The sequence below is a fragment of the Salvelinus alpinus genome, chromosome 38 (assembly GCF_045679555.1).
Source record: "Salvelinus alpinus chromosome 38, SLU_Salpinus.1, whole genome shotgun sequence".
NCBI classification, from domain to species: domain Eukaryota; kingdom Metazoa; phylum Chordata; class Actinopteri; order Salmoniformes; family Salmonidae; genus Salvelinus; species Salvelinus alpinus.
Genome location: NC_092123.1, coordinates 7,156,738 through 7,172,537, shown reverse-complemented (window position 1 = coordinate 7,172,537; position 15,800 = coordinate 7,156,738). Strand labels below are relative to the sequence as shown.

At 48.2% G+C, this 15,800-nt stretch overlaps 1 long non-coding RNA gene across 1 annotated transcript in view; it reads left to right on the top strand.

Moving 5' to 3' along the window:
- The first annotated feature begins 10,136 nt into the window (after positions 1-10,136).
- LOC139566464 (uncharacterized) overlaps positions 10,137-15,800 on the top strand; it is a 56,662-nt gene continuing 50,998 nt past the window's right edge. The window contains exon 1 of the long non-coding RNA XR_011673109.1: positions 10,137-10,234. This is a non-coding gene — a long non-coding RNA (uncharacterized lncRNA). The remainder of the gene's footprint in view (positions 10,235-15,800) is intronic.

The following is a 15,800-nucleotide window of genomic DNA, read 5'->3' as shown; positions in this document are numbered from 1 at the left end:
CCATTTGAGGCCTGGCCCTAGCAGCCATGTGAGACCTAGCCCTAGCAGCCATATGAGGCCTGGCCCTAGCAGCCATATGAGGCATGGCCCTAGCAGCCATATGAGACCTGGCCCTAGCAGCCATGTGAGACCTAGCCCTAGCAGCCATGTGAGACCTAGCCCTAGCAGCCATATGATACCTAGCCCTAGCAGCCATGTGAGACCTGGCCCTAGCAGCCATGTGAGACCTATCCCTAGCAGCCATGTGAGACCTAGCCCTAGCAGCCATATGAGACCTAGCCCTAGCAGCCATGTGAGACCTGGCCCTAGCAGCCATATGAGGACTGGCCCTAGCAGCCATGTGAGGCCTGGACCTAGCAGCCATATGAGGACTGGCCCTAGCAGCCATGTGAGACCTAGCCCTAGCAGCCATATGAGGACTGGCCCTAGCAGCCATGTGAGACCTGGCCCTAGCAGCCATGTGAGGCCTGGCCCTAGCAGCCATATGAGACCTATCCCTAGCAGCCATGTGAGGCCTGGCCCTAGCAGCCATATGAGGCCTGGCCCTAGCAGCCATATGAGGCCTGGCCCTAGCAGCCATGTGAGACCTGGCCCTAGCAGCCATATGAGACCTGGCCCTAGCAGCCATGTGAGACCTGGCCCTAGCAGCCATGTGAGACCTGGCCCTAGCAGCCATGTGAGGCCTGGCCCTAGCAGCCATATGAGACCTAGCCCTAGCAGCCATGTGAGGCCTGGCCCTAGCAGCAATATGAGACCTGGTCCTAGCAGCCATGTGAGACCTATCCCTAGCAGCCATATGAGGCCTGGCCCTAGCAGCCATGTGAGACCTGTCCCTAGCAGCCATGTGAGACCTAGCCCTAGCAGCCATATGAGACCTATCCCTAGCAGCCATATGAGACCTAGCCCTAGCAGCCATATGAGACCTGGCCCTAGCAGCCATGTGAGACCTAGCCCTAGCAGCCATATGAGACCTGGCCCTAGCAGCCATGTGAGACCTGGCCCTATCAGCCATATGAGGCCTAGCCCTAGCAGCCATGTGAGACCTAGCCCTAGAAGCCATATGAGACCTAGCCCTAGCAGCCATATGAGACCTAGCCCTAGCAGCCATATGAGACCTGGCCCTAGCAGCCATATGAGACCTAGCCCTAGCAGCCATATGAGACCTGGCCCTAGCAGCCATGTGAGGCCTGGCCCTAGCAGCCATATGAGACCTATCCCTAGCAGCCATGTGAGGCCTGGCCCTAGCAGCCATATGAGGCCTGGCCCTAGCAGCCATATGAGGACTGGCCCTAGCAGCCATGTGAGACCTAGCCCTAGCAGCCATATGAGGACTGGCCCTAGCAGCCATGTGAGACCTGGCCCTAGCAGCCATGTGAGGCCTGGCCCTAGCAGCCATATGAGACCTATCCCTAGCAGCCATGTGAGGCCTGGCCCTAGCAGCCATATGAGGCCTGGCCCTAGCAGCCATATGAGGCCTGGCCCTAGCAGCCATGTGAGACCTGGCCCTAGCAGCCATATGAGACCTGGCCCTAGCAGCCATGTGAGACCTGGCCCTAGCAGCCATATGAGACCTGGCCCTAGCAGCCATTTGAGGCCTGGCCATAGCAGCCATGTGAGACCTAGCCCTAGCAGCCATATGAGGCCTGGCCCTAGCAGCCATATGAGGCATGGCCCTAGCAGCCATATGAGACCTGGCCCTAGCAGCCATGTGAGACCTAGCCCTAGCAGCCATGTGAGACCTAGCCCTAGCAGCCATATGATACCTAGCCCTAGCAGCCATGTGAGACCTGGCCCTAGCAGCCATGTGAGACCTATCCCTAGCAGCCATGTGAGACCTAGCCCTAGCAGCCATATGAGACCTAGCCCTAGCAGCCATGTGAGACCTGGCCCTAGCAGCCATATGAGACCTGGCCCTAGCAGCCATGTGAGGCCTGGCCCTAGCAGCCATGTGAGGCCTGGACCTAGCAGCCATATGAGGACTGTCCCTAGCAGCCATGTGAGACCTAGCCCTAGCAGCCATATGAGGACTGGCCCCTAGCAGCCATGTGAGACCTGGCCCTAGCAGCCATGTGAGGCCTGGCCCTAGCAGCCATATGAGACCTATCCCTAGCAGCCATGTGAGGCCTGGCCCTAGCAGCCATATGAGGCCTGGCCCTAGCGGCCATATGAGGCCTGGCCCTAGCAGCCATGTGAGACCTGGCCCTAGCAGCCATATGAGACCTGGCCCTAGCAGCCATGTGAGACCTGGCCCTAGCAGCCATGTGAGACCTGGCCCTAGCAGCCATGTGAGGCCTGGCCCTAGCAGCCATGTGAGGCCTGGCCCTAGCAGCCATGTGAGGCCTGGCCCTAGCAGCAATATGAGACCTGGTCCTAGCAGCCATGTGAGACCTATCCCTAGCAGCCATATGAGGCCTGGCCCTAGCAGCCATGTGAGACCTGTCCCTAGCAGCCATGTGAGACCTAGCCCTAGCAGCCATATGAGACCTAGCCCTAGCAGCCATATGAGACCTAGCCCTAGCAGCCATATGAGACCTGGCCCTAGCAGCCATGTGAGACCTAGCCCTAGCAGCCATATGAGACCTGGCCCTAGCAGCCATGTGAGACCTGGCCCTATCAGCCATATGAGGCCTAGCCCTAGCAGCCATGTGAGACCTAGCCCTAGAAGCCATATGAGACCTAGCCCTAGCAGCCATATGAGACCTAGCCCTAGCAGCCATATGAGACCTGGCCCTAGCAGCCATATGAGACCTAGCCCTAGCAGCCATATGAGACCTGGCCCTAGCAGCCATATGAGACCTGGCCCTAGCAGCCATGTGAGACCTAGCCCTAGCAGCCATATGAGACCTGGCCCTAGCAGCCATATGAGACCTGGCCCTAGCAGCCATATGAGACCTAGACCTAGCAGCCATGTGAGACCTAGCCCTAGCAGCCATATGAGACCTTGCCCTAGCAGCCATATGAGACCTGGCCCCAGCAGCCATATGAGACCTAGCCCTAGCAGCCATATGAGACCTGGCCCTAGCAGCCATATGATACCTGTCCCTAGCAGCCATGTGAGACCTAGCCCTAGCAGCCATATGAGACCTGGCCCTAGCAGCCATATGAGACCTGGCCCTAGCAGCCATATGAGACCGGTCCCTAGCAGCCATGTGAGACCTAGCCCTAGCAGCCATATGAGACCTAGCCCTAGCAGCCATATGAGACCTGGCCCTAGCAGCCATATGAGACCTGGCCCTAGCAGCCATATGAGGACTGGCCCTAGCAACCATATGAGACCTGGCCCTAGCAGCCATATGAGACCTATCCCTAGCAGCCATATGAGACCTGGCCCTAGCAGCCATATGAGACCTGGCCCTAGCAGCCATGTGAGACCTGGCCCTAGCAGCCATGTGAGACCTAGCCCTAGCAGCCATGTGAGACCTAGCCCTAGCAGCCATATGAGGACTGGCCCTAGCAGCCATGTGAGGCCTAGCCCTAGCAGCCATATGAGACCTGGCCCTAGCAGCCATATGAGACCTGGCCCTAGCAGCCATGTGAGGCCTGGCCCTAGCAGCCATATGAGACCTGGCCCTAGCAGCCATGTGAGGCCTGGCCCTAGCAGCCATGTGAGGCCTAGCCCTAGCAGCCATGTGAGACCTGGCCCTAGCAGCCATATGAGACCTGGCCCTAGCAGCCATATGAGGCCTGGCCCTAGCAGCCATGTGAGACCTGGCCCTAGCAGCCATATGAGACCTGGCCCTATCAGCCATATGAGGCCTGGCCCTAGCAGCCATATGAGACCTGGCCCTAGCAGCCATATGAGACCTGGCCCTAGCAGCCATGTGAGGCCTGGCCCTAACAGCTATGTGAGGCCTGGCCCTAGCAGCCATATGAGGCCTGGCTCTAGCAGCCATATGAGACCTAGCCCTAGCAGCCATGTGAGACCTGGCCCTAGCAGCCATGTGAGGCCTGGCCCTAGCAGCCATGTGAGGCCTGGCCCTAGCTGCCATATGAGGCCTGGCCCTAGCAGCCATGTGAGGCCTGGCCCTAGCTGCCATATGAGGCCTGGCCCTAGCTGCCATATGAGACCTAGCCCTAGCAGCCATGTGAGACCTGGCCCTAGCAGCCATGTGAGGCCTGGCCCTAGCTGCCATATGAGGCCTGGCCCTAGCAGCCATGTGAGGCCTGGCCCTAGCTGCCATATGAGGCCTGGCCTTAGCAGCCATATGAGACCTGGCCCTAACGGCCATGTGAGGCCTGGCCCTAGCAGCCATATGAGACCTGGCCCTAGCAGCCATATGAGACCTGGCCCTAGCGGCCATGTGAGGCCTGGACCTAGCAGCGATATGAGACCTGGCCCTAGCAGCCATGTGAGGCCTGGCCCTAGCTGCCATATGAGGACTGGCCCTAGCAGCCATATGAGGCGTGGCCCTAGCTGCCATATGAGGCGTGGCCCTAGCAGCCATATGAGGCCTGGCCTTAGCAGCCATATGAGGCCTGGCCTTAGCAGCCATGTGAGGCCTGGCCCTAGCAGCCATATGAGGCATGGCCCCAAGCAGCCATATGAGGCCTGGCCCTAGCTGCCATATGAGGCCTGGCCCTAGCTGCCATATGAGACCTAGCCCTAGCAGCCATGTGAGACCTGGCCCTAGCAGCCATGTGAGGCCTGGCCCTAGCTGCCATATGAGGCCTGGCCCTAGCAGCCATGTGAGGCCTGGCCCTAGCTGCCATATGAGGCCTGGCCTTAGCAGCCATATGAGACCTGGCCCTAGCAGCCATGTGAGGCCTGGCCCTAGCAGCCATATGAGACCTGGCCCTAGCAGCCATGTGAGACCTGGCCCTAGCGGCCATGTGAGGCCTGGACCTAGCAGCGATATGAGACCTGGCCCTAGCAGCCATGTGAGGCCTGGCCCTAGCTGCCATATGAGGACTGGCCCTAGCAGCCATATGAGGCGTGGCCCTAGCTGCCATATGAGGCGTGGCCCTAGCAGCCATATGAGGCCTGGCCTTAGCAGCCATATGAGGCCTGGCCTTAGCAGCCATATGAGGCCTGGCCCTAGCAGCCATATGAGGCATGGCCCCAAGCAGCCATATGAGGCCTGGCCCCAAGCAGCCATATGAGGCATGGCCCTAAGCAGACTGAATCTCTTATTAGGAGGGCAGGACGAGCCCCCGGCCCAGTCTGCTGTTGGTGTGTTCAGCAGGGTGCCCTACAGAAGAGCCATATAGACTGGGGATTCTCCCACACACACACACACACACACACACACACACACACACACACACACACACACACACACACACACACACACACACACACACTAATGTGTGCCCTCTAGTGATGCCCTCTTACCAGTCAGGAATAACTGGGGATTCTTAATTTGCTCCTTCAGGTTTTAAGAAGCGTTTAGGCAGCTGTTTTGGGGAAATAGGAAACATTGGGAAACTCCCACTGGAGGTGAACAATATGGCATTCTGCTGTTGTAAGATGCTGAATCTGTTGAACGATGGGGCTTCACATCTGAATAGTATGGTTCCTTCAGAGTTTAACGACCCCCTTCCCTCTCACAATCACTCTGGATTGGGAGGTGATATGATTGAAAAATTATTACTGTAATGCTTGAAAATTGGTTACTGTAATGGCTTAAAAATGGTTTACTGTAAAATGTTTGTTTTATTAAAAGATGGAGGGAATCCATCTGGAGAAATGATGTATTCATCCTCTATCTTCTAGTCTCCCAGGGATCAGAAGGCAGTCAGTTAGGGAGGGTTTCCTTGATGTCTGCTCTGCTCACAGCTACAGGGTCGGCGGCCAATCCCCCGACAGCTGCTCTCCTGCTCCCTAACTGAGGTGGAACAGCTAACCATACGCTCCTAGAGTCTCCCCATCTGTAGTCAAGACAGAGGGGTATCTACTTGGGCGGCGTTACAGTAATAAAGTATGGGATAACTTAATACCCATTTCCCAGTGTCTCTGTACAGTCAGATCTTACTAAGATCATAATGCACTCTCAATAGAAAAGGTAGTGAATTATACCCTATAACATCACACCTTACCCTATAACAAACACGTGTTACTGTAGTGGTACCCTATAAGGTAGTTCATTGTACCATTACTTATAGGTACCCTTGCAGTTGGAACATTAAAAGAGCCAAAATATGTTTTTGCCTTTTTCGGGTACCAATACAGTGACAAAGCCGTTTGTTCCTTTTAAGTGGCGAAAACGTACCCTTTCTCTATACCAAGTCCCTCACATGTACACGCCACTTCTGACACCAATGTAACGAATTCAGGGGGTGGCCCCGACCGGGATGCGAACACTTTAACCATTACACCAAGAGGTCTGTACCTCTTGACTACGGGGAGTGAAACATTTAATAAAGCACGAACATGGACCGAGACAGGAACAGCGTCAGCGAACAGGTAACACAAACAAAAGACAATACATGCAGGAGTGGGGAACAGAGGTGGGGAACAGACAAATATATGGGAGGTAATAACAGGTGATGAGTGAGTCCAGGTGAGTCCAATATCGCTGATGCAGGTGATGAGGGAAGGCAGGTGTGCGTAATGGATGATAGGAGTGTGTGATGCAGGGCAGCCTGGCGCCCTCAAGCGTGGCACCCTCAAGCGGGAGCAGACGTGGCATTGTGTATGTGTGCCATTCAGAGGGTGAATGGGCAAGACAAAATATTGAAGTGTCTTTGAACAGGGTATGGTAGTAGGTGCCAGGTGAACCAGTTGGAGTGTGTCAAGAACTGCAACTGTCACACCCTGATCTGTTTTACCTGTCTTTGTGATTGTCTCCACCCTCCTCTAGGTGTCACCCATCTTCCCCATTAACCCCTGGGTATTTAAACCTGTGTTTTCTGTCTGTCGATGCTAATTCTTCTTGTATGTTCCAAGTCAACCAGTGTGTTTTTCCCGTGCTCCTGCCTTTTCTATTCTCTTCTGCTAGTCCTTTCGATTTTGACCCTTGCCTGTTTTCTGGACTCTGTACCTGCCTGCCTGACCATTCTGCCTGCCCTGACCTCGAGCATGCCAGCCACACTGTACCTCCTGGACTCTGAACTGGTTTTGACCTTTTGCCTGTCCAAGACCATTCTCTTGCCTGCCCCTTTTGGATTATTAATAAATATCAAAGACTCAAACCATCTGCCTCCCGTGTCTGCATCTGGGTCTCGCCTTGTGCCCGGGTTTTTTACACAACAGTTTCCCGTGTGTATCAAGAATGGACCACCACCCAAAGGACATCCAGCCAACTTGACACAACTGTGGGAAGTCAACATGGGCCAGCATCTCTGTGGAACGCTTTCAACACCTTGTAGAGTCCATGACCTGACAAATTGAGGCTGTTCTGAGGGCAAAAGGGGGTGCAACTCAATATTAGGAAGCTGTTCCTAATGTTTTGTACACTGAGTGTATACCTCCTTCCCCCTGTCATTAATCAGGCTATTTCATTGAAACTGCAGGTTAATATTGAATAAATTCTCCCAATCGAAATAAAAAAGAAACATCACACCTTATCCTTTTCCTGAATCATTATTGCTCACTTTTTACAATTTAATTTGTCAGAGAATCCTGCTGCAGTGCTATGGGATTGAAATAAACATAAACCTTGGAACAGTTTGGTAAGCATTGGTAAGTCTCTTACCAAGCTAAATATTCAAATCATAGATTCTAATGACAGAAATAAGTTATCATGCTAATAGGAAACAAACAGGATACACTGCAGCCAGCCATAATCAAGGCTCGGAGTCCTCTTGAATACTCATATGCACATCTAATTATAAGTATCATAAATGGGGTGATTATAATAATGAACCGTAATTAAAATTAGCGATAAGCACACTTTAACCGGAAACAAGTTGTGGAACTGTTTTTAAAAGTGCTCTCCTTATCCATAGTATTGAGTGCTTAACCAAGTAGACAGAAGTCACATGTTTACAGTATAGTGCTTGAGAAATCCTTGTAACACTAGGTCAAGTCAAACTTAATAACACTCTAAATAAAAATCTGTTTTCAGGGTATTTTACTGGGAAAGTTATAAACAAAATACAGGAACAAAAATGTCAGTTTAGCGATGACCAAAGTAAATGGCCTTTTTCAGGGAAAAAGTGAGGCTGGTAATGGTTGGGGAAAATTGTTGCGCCCACTCTATTTTCTACAGCGTCCAACGCGTCAACACATGGGCTTGTTCCAAACAAATGAAACAGATTTCTGGGTAAAGCCAGGGTCACTCAGTGAAGGTTATGGCTAATTGGGACTATTTATCACCACACTCCAGCCAACAGTGACAAGTACATGCTTTTCCCTGTTTCTCATTACCACTATCAGTAATGAGAGCAGCAAGTATCTGGGAATTTACATAGAAACAGAGGACATCCTGTGAATAAGGGAAAAGGGAGAGCAGTTTCCTGGAACCAGTAAATAAAGGACACTGGGTTGTGATAGTGTGATAGCGTTGAAATATATATATAGTTTAAATCAGTATTAAACAGTTATAACCCATCACTGGAAATTATGTGATTTTCATTTGTCTATAATGACCAACCTACATCAATGTACATGATTTATGATGTGAGGGTTTAGGCTATAACACAAGCTCATGCATATTGATTTTGATTAAAACCATTGGTTATCTTTATGTGCTAATATACCCATTATAGATATCCATGTGGCCACATTTCATGGGCAATTCATTTTATTAGTAATAGTAGCTCAGGGGATCTTTCCCGTCCACCTTCAAACAGAACGCATTAGTTCACCTTTATGCTCTCTATAAAATAATGATTTCACCAATGCGTTACCTTGGTAACAAATGATCCCCATTGATCGTTGATGTCTGAAGATGTAATCAAAACAGAAGACCATTGAGCTACTGTGTTTTAACGTCATTTTGCACCGGAAACATCTCCATATGGACATATGGATTTAAAGCAGAAATCCCTGTATAGTCTTTCCATTACACACCCTATTTTCTACCAAGAGTACCTGGTGCCACGTTTGATTTAATCACCCAACATTATCTGAACTAATTACGATTTCTCAGCCGCATGCTGTCGCCAAAGGGACCTTGGAATAGAATTACCTTCAGACGGTTATTTGTCCCACCAGCCATTGGTATTCAGGGTGCAGTCCCATCCTCCCATCCCCTCACCATGTCTGACAAGTCTTATCTTTCGATAGTCGTCCACAGGTGTTCTCTGACAGCGGAGTGTGATCAAAATGCTGTGCAGGGCCTGGGCCAGCCAAATGCTGTTTACTCTGAGAGATTACAGGTTACCCGTCGGTCTCTGAAAGTAAAGCATCCCACATACCCCTACCAACGCTTTGATGTGACATATGGACAGGAGTGGTAAGCCCGTTTTTAAGCAGTAGGCTGACAGAGTTGCATTGGCAGCTAGCTAGCATCACATTCACCACCGCTACTCTCTCTCCATCTCTCTCTTTCTCTCTCTATTTGACTCTGGCTGGGTTTGCGTATGATGAGTTCAGTTCAAACATTTCAGAGAAAATCTACTTTGGACAGGCAGCCTTGTGTAATCTCTGCAGTGGCATTAGTGGTATGAACAAATAAAGAACAGTCCATTGGACTTCAGAGGTTGTTATTGACTAGGAAGGAAACTTGTATCAGGATCAAAGTCAACTGCTAATAATGCTAACCCTAACAAAAGCCTGACTGATAGAAGAGGTTTATATCAGGCCCCTCCACAGTTTGGGATTTTGTTTGTACTGCCTTTCTGCTGAAGTTAACAATATAATATAGCACATAATGTGTTGAATTGAACATTTTGTTAGACGATAACCATTTTAAGAACTGTGGCCATTTTAAATGACGGAAAGTCTCTGGGTGTCATTCATCTCTCCTGTTGTTTGATTCTGGGTGAATGCTTAAGGCTTTCATTTGAGATCTAATTTGTATTTTCAGATGTTTAACCTATTGAATGTTTTTTGCAACAGTACAGCGGGGTGTGCCTACTTTTCTATGACAACACATAGCTTTGGGGCGTTGTAAGCTAATCTGTTTTGTTCCTGTTTTGATCAATGAAATAGAAGCATGTCTATTTATAAACCTCTTGGTCGCATTCCATTTGTCAGGTGTTCAAACGCGAGCTGAAATCAGAACTTACTGCTGTCTGATCCAGTAGCCTGCTGTTACCAGCGTGTGTAAATGACTCACAAAAATAGAAAGACAGCCCTTAGCATGACACCTCAGAATAAATGAAGACGTGGAATTATTCAGCTTCTCTGGTCAGTGTCTGTTTTGATATAAATGATTAATAGCTGCTTACGTTTTAATGGTTTTCACATGGCGTCTTGTTCGCTGCGATGTTTTCTCTGACGGTGTTACGCCTATAACTGCTGTCAGTCGACCATGTAGGCATGAACATCTTTTATAATAGCTACATGTATTACAAAGCTATTTTCAGGCTCTTCTTCAAAGCTTTATCACTTTGCACGTGGGCAACATGCAACCTACAGTCTAATGTTAATTGGTGACTTGGCTACAAAATATATAATAATATTTACAGTATCATGTATGTACAGTATGTGCTCGAAGGGAGATCAAGCTAATGTTAATTGGTGACTTGGCTACAAAATATATAATTCTATTTAAAGTATCATGTATGTACAGTATGTGCTCGAAGGGGCTTCTGTCATGCCTTTATTGTTGTCTGTGACACAGGTATGTGCCTTTATGTTGTCTGTGACACAGGTATGTGCCTTTATTGTTGTCTGTGACACAGGTATGTGCCTTTATGTTGTCTGTGACACAGGTATGTGCCTTTATGTTGTCTGTGACACAGGTATGTGTCCCAAATGGCACCCTTTCCCCTATATAGTGCCCTGGTCAAAAGTAGTACACTAAATAGGGAATAGGGTGCCATTTGGGATGCAGCCCATGAGTCTAAACGGTAGACAAAGCTTGATGGACACCAGGGGATGGCAACTCCATCATCGTCACATGACATTTCTGTAACCCATGTTACACAGGAGTCAGGACCACTCCATTCTCACACGTCAAAGCTGTCAACATGTCAGTGCTGTTACCTTAACCAGGGAGGAACAAACTGATGCCTCTCAGTTTTGACATATACGAAAAGTCTACTCGGAGGAAAACAGCATGTTATGATGGCCTGAATATAGTATAACTAGATAGTATGTGCGTATAAGCTTATTGTCCAGAGGGTACTTGTACATTAAGCTGCCTCACGCTACAGAAACAGGAGATAAACAAATACATTTGTAAAATAAATATAAAAAATATAAAAAAGTCCAATACAGCCATTTTGATCTCAATATCAAATCATTTCTGGGTAACAATTAAGTACTTTAATGTGATTGTTTTCAGTTCAAAAAGCAAAGAGCAATTTCTCCAGCAATACTTTTGCAAGGACTCTCTGGGAGTGGTCTGAGTGGGGAGGGGAAAACAGAAAACTAGCTGTTATTTGAAAAGACATTTGTAATTGTCTTTGTTATTGGTCTATTAACTTATTTATTGCCTGGAGATGTCACCAGGCAAGTCAAAACTCCATTTGACCAAAAGAGGCTTACATTTCAGGCAGTCTTTTCAAACAGCTCTTGCACTAAAAAGGGCATTATTATAATTTTCACAATTTCACAGTATTAATCCAACCTCATAGTGTGGAACTGAAAGCACGTTTTTAACTGCACTGCTCGAACAACAAGTCACGCATGTTTCAATTCAATTCAATTTTATTTTATATAGCCCTTCGTACATCAGCTAATATCTCGAAGTGCTGTACAGACACCCAGCCTAAAACCCCAAACAGCTAGTAATGCAGGTGTAGAAGCACGGTGGCTAGGAAAAACTCCCTAGAAAGGCCAAAACCTAGGAAGAAACCTAGAGAGGAACCAGGCTATGAGGGGTGGCCAGTCCTCTTCTGGCTGTGCCGGGTGGAGATTATAACAGAACTATGCCAAGATGTTCAAAAATGTTCATAAGTGACAAGCATGGTCAAATAATAATCATGAATAATTTTCAGTTGGCTTTTCATAGCCGATCATCAAGAGTTGAAAAACAACAGGTCTGGGACAGGTGGCGGTTCCATAACCGCAGGCAGAACAGCTGAAACTGGAATAGCAGCAAGGCCAGGCGGACTGGGGACAGCAAGGAGTCACCACGGGCGGCAGTCCCGACGCATGGTCCTAGGGCCCAGGTCCTCCGAGAGAAAGAAAGAGAGAAGGAGAAAATTAGAGAGAGCCAAGATTTTCAAAATGTTCATAAATGACAAGCATGGTCAAATAATAATCAGGAATAAATCTCAGTTGGCTTTTCATAGCCGATCATTAAGAGTTGAAAACAGCAGGTCTGGGACAGGTAGGGGTTCCATAACCGCAGGCAGAACAGTTGAAACTGGAATAGCAGCAAGGCCAGGCGGACTGGGGACAGCAAGGAGTCACCACGGCCGGTAGTCCCGACGTATGGTCCTAGGGCTCAGGTCCTCCGAGAGAAAGAAAGAGAGAAGGAGAAAATTAGAGAGCGCCAAGATTTTCAAAATGTTCATAAATGACAAGCATGGTCAAATAATAATCAGGAATAAATCTCAGTTGGCTTTTCATAGCCGATCATTAAGAGTTGAAAACAGCAGGTCTGGGACAGGTAGGGGTTCCGTAACCGCAGGCAGAACAGTTGAAACTGGAATAGCAGCAAGGCCAGGCGGACTGGGGACAGCAAGGTGTCATCATGCCCGGTAGTCCTGACATATGGTCCTAGGGCTCAGGTTCTCAGAGAGAAAGAGAGAACGAAAGAATTAGAGAGAGCATACTTAAATTCACACAGGACACTGGATAAGACAGGAGAAGTACTCCAGGTAACCAACTGACCCTAGCCCCCCGACACATAAACTACTGCAGCATAAATACTGGAGGCTGAGACAGGAGCGGTCAGGAGACACTGTGGCCCCATCCGAAGAAACCCCCGGACAGGGCCAAACAGGAAGGATATAACCCCACCCACTTTGCCAAAGCACAGCCCCCGCACCACTAGAGGGAAATCCTCAACCACCAACATTACAATCCGGAGACAAGGCCGAGTATAACCCACAAAGGTCTCCACCACAGCACAAACCAAGGGGGGGCGCCAACCCAGACAGGAAGATCACGTCAGTAACTCAACCCACTCAAGTGACGCACCCCTCCTAGGGACGGCATGAAAGAGCACCAGCAAGCCAGTGACTCAGCCCCTGTAACAGGGTTAGAGGCAGAGAATCCCAGTGGAGAGAGGGGAACCGGCCTGGCAGAGACAGCAAGGGCGGTTCGTTGCTGTAGAACACAGCAGCAGGCCTGTGGCTGGTGCCTCCTTTCACAGAGTACAGCCGTGCCATCTGATCCAAAACATCCACACCGACCTATGGAACAGAATAGAGTAGAAAACATCAGGATTAATCTTCCCATAAGAAAAACACCTGTTAAACAGAAGAGCATAACACATTGCATAAGTTTATCAATATATGACGATGCATATTATGTCATATTGGCATACCTTTGGTTGTAATGCATAACAGTATCCGGTTTTCTCTTTGTGTCCCCGTTGATGGCAACTGACTGATGCATGGTGCTCATCACAGAAACGTTCTTTCTTGCCTTGCGTTGGTAGTGTGAGAGTTGTCTTGTCATTCTTCAGCACCACTGTGGAGCACAATGGCTGTGCAGGTGCCTTATTTTGCACAGAGGGAGGGAGCTCCCATCTTACTTTGTTCATGGTGCCGACCTGGCTTGTTTTAATTGCAAGCAACTTGTTCGGCAACGCCAGTGAAGTAAAGAAATGGTCCACGGTGCCATTTCTCCCCTTGCCCACGTAAGGTTCCACAAGCCTCATCTCCTATCCACATGCTGCCCGATGTGGATATTTTACAAACCGGTGCCTTCCCTTCCTTTCTCCTGTCTCAGCGTTTCATGTGTTGGTGGCGCGGGCACCTGCTCAGTGCGTACCATTCTGCCTTTTTTGTGCTTAGGCCTCATAGGTGTAGGTTGAGGCTGAGGCTCAGAATTAGAAGAAGAATCATCAGAGATGTTATGATTAAATTCTTCCCCACCATCTGAGTCGTTTTCATCCAGATCTTGTAGCAGCGCTAACGCAGCATGATCATCCATTAGTCTTCTTGCCATTGTAAATTAGCTCTCACTGTGTACTACAAATAGGCCAGAGAAGACTGATAAGATTGCTTGGATTTGGAGGACTGATATAGGGTACATACCCTTTTGAGATTATAATTAGAATATACTAATACAATAAAATGGCCTGCCCAGTTCATTAATCACAATTGGTAATTACATAATTATACTGTACGTTCCCACTCGCTCATCAACTCACCCATTGTTCCCCTTTCTCCCGCCTCGTACTTTACTTAATTTATTTAATCTGTTGTTATATGTGACCAGCAGCAAAATTTGAAATTGTGATCTTTTTTTACATTGGATAAAAGTAGAGATTCATAGCTTGAAAATTGTATATCCTACACTGCAGTTGAGGAACAATGCAAAAGTTATTCTGCTTTGAAAGTTGATCAACTTGTTACCCCACTTTTAAGAAAATGGCCCTAGAATGTTTTGGTACACCGGCTGGAGCACTGTTCTTTGTCAACACCCATTCAGCATCGTTCACACCCTCTTAAGCCTTAGCCCCACCCATCTCTTCAAGGATTCACATGTGAGGCCATTTGCTAAACAGAGTGAGCTAGTGTAGTAAACAACCAAAGATTTCAAGACTAAAAGGGATGAAAGTAGAAGCAAAAATACGCTTTATCTAGGCCTATATCCTAATCTGACTGGTGCAGGTCATGTTGTTCTTCACATTACCATCTCTGGTAAACGCACACTATATCAAATCAAATCTAAGTTTATTTGTCACATGCACAGGATACAGAAGGTGTAAACAGTACAGTGAAATACTTATTTGCATATTTGCACACAGATACATATTATATAAACATTTTACAATTATTAGATGACTCTTACGCAGACACACTTGTGTAAATTGATGGGTCATGTGAAAGATATGCTATAACCACCCCCCAGATAAGTGGATGGGTCACTACTATCTAAACATATACACATGTTCATGAAATACAATAGATGACCGTAATCACCCCCAGACACACCTAGCTAACTTCATGGATCATGTAATCATCTGGCAAAGTGGAGTCTTTTGTTTAGACATGTATCTAGCTAGCTATCTATCTAGCTAACTAAACAAATGACATAAAGGTGCTTTCAAGGCAACTGGGACCTTGGGAAAATATGAGGTCAAATCATGACATCAGTGATCTTCAGTTCGGAAAGTCGGGGCTCTAAAAAGAGTCCCGAATTCCCGAGTTGGAATTCAGAGTTGGAAAACCAACTTTAAATAAAGTGGTGATCCTAACTGAACTAAGACGGAATTTTTACTATGATTAAATGTCAGAAATTGTGAAATACTGAGTTTAAATGTATTAAGCTAAGGTGTATGTAAACTTCTGACTTCAACTGTACATGTAGGTAGAGTTATTAGGTAGAGTAGGTAGAGTTATGAATAGATAATAACAGAGTAGCAGCAGCGTAAAGGAGGGGCGGGGGCAGTGCAAATAGTCTGGGTAGCCATTTCATTAGATGTTCAGGAGTCTTATGGCTTGGGGGTAGAAGCTGTTTAGAGGATTCTTGGACCTAGACTTGGTAATCCACGAAGTAGCAAAGAGAACAGTATATGAATAGGGTGGCTGGAGTCTTTGACAATTTTTAGGGCCTTCCACTGACACCGCCTGGTATAGAGGTCCTGGATGGCAGAAAGCTTGGCCCCAGTGATTTACTGGGCCGT